The sequence below is a fragment of the Neofelis nebulosa genome, chromosome 7 (assembly GCF_028018385.1).
Source record: "Neofelis nebulosa isolate mNeoNeb1 chromosome 7, mNeoNeb1.pri, whole genome shotgun sequence".
Classification (NCBI taxonomy): Eukaryota; Metazoa; Chordata; class Mammalia; order Carnivora; family Felidae; genus Neofelis; species Neofelis nebulosa.
The window spans coordinates 48,958,031-48,964,986 of record NC_080788.1 but is presented as its reverse complement, the minus strand read 5'-3'; the positions used below and the strand labels follow the sequence as shown (position 1 = coordinate 48,964,986).

Genomic DNA, 6,956 nt, shown 5'->3' with positions numbered 1-6,956 from the left:
TTATTTAAAAATGTAAATATATGCACATATAATTTTATATAAATTTATAAGTATGATGATACCATACATGGTGGGAAGAGTGTGAAGGTACAGGTGCTTCCCCTTCAGCTGAAGGCAAGAGAGAGGAACTTAGGGAAACCACCTAAAGAGCTTAATATGTGTCTCGCACAGTTTGGGAGACACAAGACCGGTGTCAGAATTATTCCTGAAAAATTTAAATAAAGGACTGAGAGCTTAGAGGAAGCGGTCAATGGCTGTAGTTTGGGAAGTAGCTGCCATTTTAGAGTCTGTCACGGTGCAAGAGTTTTCATGGTTCCCAGAGATCAGGTCTAGGTGGATAACGTGACAAAAGTCAACCTGAGTGGTCTCAGTTCCTGTCCAAGTGGAAACCTCAGGAACAGAAGGCCCAAAGTGGATACCTCAGGGTATGGAAGAAGTCACAAATGACTAGCTGGAATAGAAATGGATTTGAGATCCCCGCAGTGGTGGTGACAGGGTTTGCAAGAAACCCAAACACCTTCCAGGAGAGAAAAAAACCAGACTGACAAGTCTTCCAAGTCTAAAAGGAGCCAGCGGCAGCCAGCATCAGCATCAGTTAAGTGAGAATTTTTCTGCCCTGCTTTCCTCTCCTTGCTCTCTGCATGTCAGCCTTGGAGAGCTATAACGCTGTGGGAGGAGCAGTAGAAGGGCAATGGAAGGGAGAGAAGAAATAATTCATACTCCCTTTCCTGACTTGTGGCTTCTCTGCCTGCAGGCTGCCATGGGTGCAGCAGATCTGAGCCAAATGTGGGGAGGAGAACCTAAAATGTAAATGAAGTCCATAATTTTGATTATTATATGGGAATGGAATGGATTGTTATATGGGAATGAAATGCATTTTTTTTTGGTTTGCTCCTTCACATTTTTTAATTTTTATTATTTTTAAAATTGAGAAATAATTGGCATATAACATTGTTAGTTTCAGGTGTACAACATAATGATTCAACATATGTATACACTGCAAAAAAAATCACCACAGTAAGTCTAGTTAACATCTACCACCACACATAGTTAGGAACTTTTTTTCTTGTGATTAGATCTACTTCTGTCAACAAAAGTTTATTGTTGTCAACAAGCAAAATAATGTCTAAGTAGTACCAAGTGGCTTCAGTTACTTCCATACGTTTCCTTCAAATTAAACATCTGCCATAAAAGAAAAGTCACTTTTTGTCCTTTACTTCTGTCTTTATTTTTTTAATGTTTATTCATTTTTGTATTAACATTTTTTTAATATTTATTTATTTTTGAGAGAAAGAGAGAGAGAGAGAGACAAAGACAGAGTGCAAGCGGGGGAGGGGCAGAGAGAGAGGGAGACACAGAATCCGAAGCAGGCTTCAGGCTCTGAGCTGTCAGCACAGAGCCTGACATGGGTCATGAACCCATGGACCACAAGATCATGACCTGAGCTGAAGTTCAGTTAGACACTCAACCGACCGAGCCACCCAGGTGTCCCTAATATTTATTCATTTTTGATGCAGAGCACACAAGCGGGGGGAAAGGCAGAGAAAGGGAGACAGAAGATCCAAAGTGGGCTCTGCGCTGACAGCAGTAAGGGCTCCAACTCAGGAACCTGTGAGATCATGACCTGAGCCAAGGTTGGATACTCAAATGACTGAGCCACCCAAGTGCCCCTTTCTTTAACTTTAATAGAAATATACTTTGATTAGTTAGAAATCTAAATTGTATACCAGCTTTTAAATAATTCATTATTCAAGTTTCTTTGATAGGAATTGACACAGAAAATGTAGCTTTGTAGTTTGTTTATTTTTATGTAAAGATCATAAATCATTTTTATTTTCTGTATACAGAAATGTATATACAATGTTATACTCCTGTATACTTCTCTATACTTTCTCTGTTCTTCCAAACTATCTACATTGGGCCCATATTAAATAATCAGAGAAATGAGTTACTATAATTTTTTTGCCTTGCCTCTTCCTCAAGCTATCTCATCTGTTCTTCCTTTTACTGCTAGACTTGGAGAAGGAGTCCACACCTTTACTTTTACTTTTTCACTACACACTCACTATAATCCTTCCAATTCTGGTTCACCTCTCTAATGAAACTGCTTTTCAAAGGCCACTGTTATCCAGTCATAAGATTCGAAGGCTCTCTCTTAGGCTTTATCTCTGGATCACATTTGTGACAGTGCTTAATACACAGTGCCCAGTAAACATTCGGTTCTGAATATGTTTTAGTTCTATTCCCACAAGGATTTGTTTAATGGTATTAATTAAATTAATAAATATATAATATTCTTTATCTGCATAAAAGATTGCATTGAATGAAGACTTAAGCAGTCCAATTATATCTGTTTACCTATAAACAGATTGTGTTACCTGTATTGCTAATATAGCACAATAAATTGCCACTGTGTTTTTCACTTATACTCAGGATAGGGGACCCAACATTGTAGAAATTCAAATCTCATTTGTTGTTCTTTATTTCCATGCCTAGTAATATAATTATTTAATTAAAACATAAGATAAATAAGTTCTGGGGATGTAATATACATTTTTGAGACTATAGTTAACACATTATACTTTTGGAAGTTGCCAAGAGAGCAGACCTTGAAAGTTCTCATCACAAGAAAAAAAAATTCTAACTATATGAAGTCATAGATGTTAACTAAACTTATTGTGGTGATCATTTCACAATATATACATATATCAAACCATCATGTCATACACCTAAAAGGAATAGTTATATGTCAACTACATCTCAATGAAACAGGAAAAGATACAGTTTCCTAGCAGTAAAATGACTGAATCAACTTGAGTATAAGCAGTGGGATCCCTGTCCTTGCTCTATGAGAAATCAAGTGGGCAGACAAATGAAACTCAGGGAGGGGGATATAAGAAGCTGTTCATTGAATTAAGTTGCCTTCAGATCCCAAACCTCTGGTCTCTTGTCTCAAGTTCTATTTTCCACCTTTTCCCTTACTTTATTGACTAGAATGGCCTCTGTTGAGAGAATCTGCATCTGTTTCCTAATTTTGGATTCCCTTTTCTTTACCAGCTCCTCCTCCCAGCCCAACAACCTGGACAGCTATTTCCAATTTCCTTCACTGGAAGCCCTCAGGCACTCCCACCTGATGCTGCGGAAGGGGACAAAAGTTGTTAAACCCTGGGCTGGAAATAGCCTCAGCTCTGTTATCTGAATTTAGCCTGATGGGAATGAAATCAACAATATTTATTAAATACCTACTGTGTACCGGACATTTGAAAAATAACAGCTTGATTGAGATATAATTCAGATGCCATAAAATTCACACTTATCTTATTTTGATTTGTGCTACTTACTTTTTTATTTCCTTGCTATTTGTTTATGATAGATATTCCACATCTGTGATCCTCTCCAGTTAGAAGTTCTTTGAAACGATGCTGTGGGCCTTGCCTGGTAGGAGGATAGAGTCATCTGACTCCCCCATCCTGCCAATGGCCCCACAGATAGCATAGGTTTTAAACTGGCTGTTGAACCTGTCACCCTGTCAACTTCTGCCACCATGTGAGTGGTTGTGTGGTCCTTGGCACCAATGATGAGGTTTTTGGCAGAGCATTTTCGACCCCATGTACAGGCCCATCAACTCAACAGCATTGTTCTATAAAGTCAAGGATGTGCCTGCTGCCACAGCAAATTCACCCTTTTAAAGTGTATACTTCTCTAGGATTTATATTCCTAGAATTGTGCAGTCATCACCATGATCCAATTTTAGAACATTTCATCCCCCCAAAAAGAAACCTCATACTCACTGGCATATACTTACCATTCTTCTCTCCCTGTAAACCACTACCCCAATTTCTGTTTCTATGAATTTGCCTCTTCTGGACATTTCTTGTAAAGGGAGTGATACACAGCTTTTGGTTCTGGCTTCTTTAACTTAGCCTAGTATTTCTAATGTTCATCTGTTGTGTGTATCAGTAATTCATTTATTTTTATAGCCTAGTAATATTCTATTGTGTAGATATATCACATTTGTGTATCTGTTCGTCAGTTGATGAGGAATTGGGTTGTTTCCACTTTTTAGCTATTATGATTACTGCTACTCTGAACATTTGTATACAAATTCTTCTGTGGACATGAGTTTTCAATTCTCTTCAGTATACATCTAGGAATGAAAATACTGGGTCATATGGTAACTCTATGTTTAGCCAAACTGTTTTCTAAGGTGGCTACACCATTTTACATTCTACCAACAGGGTATGAGGGTTCCAATTTTTCATATCCTTGCCAATACTTATTATGGTCCATCTTTTTTATTATAGCCATCCTAGTGAGTGGTTTTGATTTGCATTTGCTGATGACTAATGATGCTGAACGTCTCTTTTTGTCCTGGTTGACCATTTGTCTTCTTTGAAGAAACGTCCATTCAAGTCCTTGGCCCATTCCTTAATTGGGTTATCTGTCTTTTTGCTGTTGAGTGGTAAATGTTCTTTACATATTTTGGATACTAGGCCTTTGTTAGATACATGATTTGTAAATATTTTCTCCCATTCTTTGGGTTGTGTTTTCATTTTCATTAAAATTTTTTTTTTCAATTTATAGTCTAGTTAGTTAATATACAGTGCAATACTGTTTTCAGAAGTACAGTTCAGTGATTCATCACTTACATACAACACCCAGTGCTCATCACAACAAGCACCATTCTTTTTTTTTTTAAGTTTATTTCTTTTGAGAGACAGAGATAGTGTGAGTGGCAGAGGGGCAGAGAGAGAGGGAGGGAGAGAATCCCAAGCAGGCTCCATGCTCCTAGTACAGAGCCTGATATGGGGTTTGAACTCATGAAACCGTGGGATCATGACCTCTTGAAACCAAGAGTCAGATGCTTAACCAACTGAGGCACCCAGGTGCCTCACAACAAGTGTTCTTCTTTAAAGAAATTTTTTTTCTAATTTTTATTTATTTTTGACAGAATGCAAGTGAGCATGCAAATAGGGAAGGAGCTGAGAGAGAGGGAGAGAGAGGATCTGAAGCAGGCTCCATGCTGACAGCAGAGAGCAGGGTGCAGGACTCCAACCAATGAACTGCGAGGTCATGACCTGCCTGAGCTGAAGTTGGACGCTCAACCAACTGAGCCAGGCAGGCACCCAAGTGCCCTCCTTAGTACCCATCACCCATCTAGCCCATCTCCCACCCACCTGTGTCCATAAACTATCAGTTTGTTCTCTATCATTAAGAATCTCTTATAGTTTGTTTCCCTCTCTTCTCTCCCCCTCTTCCCATATGTTCATCTTTTTGTTTCTTAAATTCCACATATGAGTCAAATGCACAAGATTTTCTATTTCTAGAGTGAAGTATACTGGATTTTGAACCTCCAGGGACATCACCTAAGATGATATTATAGGTGTGAGTACAGGGGGTAATATTCTTCAGGTCCATCATAACTGTCAGAATGAAAACAACTTGCATATGATTAAATAATAATGCTTACTTATGGCCATTGCTTAGCTAAGGCTGGGGTTATGAAAGCCTCATAATTTTGTCTGGTCGGGGGACCCATTTTCAATTCTGACTGTGACCAGGAAGTGATACTTTCAACTTGGGGGAATGTTGTCTCTAACTTGTTGTCTATAACTAGTGTAGGGTTACCCAATATGTAACGCTTCAACCTCAAACGCTCTTCTCTCTCCCACCTGCCATGTTCTGGTACGCTCAGTAGGGGCACGTGACCTATTTCTGAGTACCAGCACCTTCTCATATTTCAGAAATCAGACCAGAAGGACTGAGGTTCTGCAAGAAAAACCTCTGTGCCCAGGAGAAGGAAGAGGGTAAAGGCCAGGACTCCTGTCACTGAGAAGCAGCAATTGGCTTAGTTGTTCATTTCTTTCTGCATGATGGGAAAGAGGATACAAAAGAGCCAGCTAGGATAAGCCTTGTAGGAATAAAAAAGAGAGAATTCATGTTGCATGTGTGTGCATTCATGTGTACATGCATGTGTCCGTGTGTGTGTGTGTGTGTGTGTGTGTGTGTGTCTGACCCTTAATGAATGATATGGTTCTGTGCACTGTGGCAGGACTCCTAGAATTTGGCCAATCAGTCTTTTCATGGAGTAGGGAGACTAGAGAAGCATGGCTCTCCTGAGAGGCCTTCTCCCAAGCTGTTCAATCAATGTTTTATCTTTTATTTACTTTTTGTATTAGATATCCTGAGTGAACATAAAGTGCTTCTCCTCCTCAGGAGTTTGTGGCATAAACTGGAGAATGATAAACACAGATGCCTTCCTAGAAATACAAAGCCATAAAATTACACCGTTGGAGGAAACCTCTGATAACTTCTAATGAAAGCCAACGCTCTCATTCATGTCTGGAGATAAGGAACCACAAGCCCAGAGAAGTTACATTTTTTTCACAAGGGCATCCAGATACTCAATGTTTGGAACAAGTGTGGGGTTTGTCATAGCAGAAGTAGAGATGCCTACCATTCAGTATTTTATTACAAATAAGAACTATATAAACCAATCACACCCTAGCTCACCTGGCACATAAATGCAGTATCAACAGGGAATAAACTAAACCAAAAGTCAACTGAAACAAAAACATTCTCAAATGGCACTGCAGAACCAGTCTATTTTCTTATACATGACATAGCTCTCCCATCTTTATCTGAAATGATATTTAACTTGCAAAACTGCCTCTATGTTATCCTCAGAAGTATAGAATTACCAAGGGCTTCTATAATGTGCAACATGCCTAGGGAGAAATAAGCTATGTTAAGAGAGCATTTTGTTAACGATTTATCTGTTTATCTGTTTTTTTTTTCTACCCCAGATATTGGAATCGTTATTGTAAAACTCAGGTTTTATTTACCTGTGAAGGTTTATTTAACACAGGTGTTTTTTTAATGTTTATTTACTTTTGAGAGAGAGAGAGAGAGAGAGAGAGAGCGCACAAATTGGGGAGGGGCTGAGAGGGACACCC

At 39.0% G+C, this 6,956-nt stretch overlaps 1 pseudogene; it reads right to left on the bottom strand.

Moving 5' to 3' along the window:
* Positions 1-3,258: 3,258 nt before the first annotated feature.
* Positions 3,259-3,871, bottom strand: LOC131517912 (small ribosomal subunit protein eS21-like; annotated as a pseudogene).
* Between the last annotated feature and the right edge of the window lie 3,085 nt (positions 3,872-6,956).